General features: G+C 51.2%; 1 pseudogene; it reads left to right on the top strand.

Annotated features, from left to right (window-relative positions):
- The first annotated feature begins 408 nt into the window (after positions 1–408).
- Positions 409–526, top strand: LOC126459653 (5S ribosomal RNA; annotated as a pseudogene).
- Positions 527–731: the final 205 nt, after the last annotated feature.

Genomic DNA, 731 nt, shown 5'->3' on the forward strand with positions numbered 1-731 from the left:
CCTGATTTATGTTTCTTTGGCAACATGGCTTGTGAACCCTGGCACTTGTTGTAGCCATTTTCTTTGAAGACTTTCCGTAAGTGGCTCAGTTTCTTTGGAAGGCTTTCAGTGTCTGAAGCGTATTCCGCTCGTTGCACCAATGCCCTGAGAACAGCTGGTAGTATGCAGATATTGGTCTGTGTGAGTGAGTTTCCAATAAACACTGTGGCTGAGACACCCATTTTATTTCCGGCGGACGAGGATGTCTAGAAAAGGCAAGGCACCATCAGTCTCTGCTTCCATAGTGAATCTGATGTTATCATGGATGCTTTTGATGTGACTGAAAAATTCTCTCAGTTTTTCACGCCCATGAGGCCATACAACGAATGTGTCGTTGATGTAACGATAAAAGCGACTAGGCTTTACAGGGGCAACGGCCTTGCCGCAGTGGATACACCGGTTCCCGTGAGTTCACCGAAGTTAAGCGCTGTCGGGCGTGGTCGGTACTTGGATGGGTGACCGTCCAGGCCGCCATGCGCTGTTGCCATTTTTCGGGGTGCACTCAGCCTCGTGATGCCAACTGAGGAGCTACTCGACCGAATAGTAGCTGATTCGGTCAAGAATATCATCATAACGTCCGGGAGAGCGGTGTGCTGACCCCACGCCCCTCCTATCCGCATCCTCCACTGAGGTTGACACGGCGGTCGGATGGTCCCGGTAGCCACTCGTGGCCTGAAGACGGAGTGCTTTAA

The sequence above is a fragment of the Schistocerca serialis genome, chromosome 2 (genome assembly GCF_023864345.2).
Source record: "Schistocerca serialis cubense isolate TAMUIC-IGC-003099 chromosome 2, iqSchSeri2.2, whole genome shotgun sequence".
Lineage (NCBI taxonomy): Eukaryota > Metazoa > Arthropoda > Insecta > Orthoptera > Acrididae > Schistocerca > Schistocerca serialis.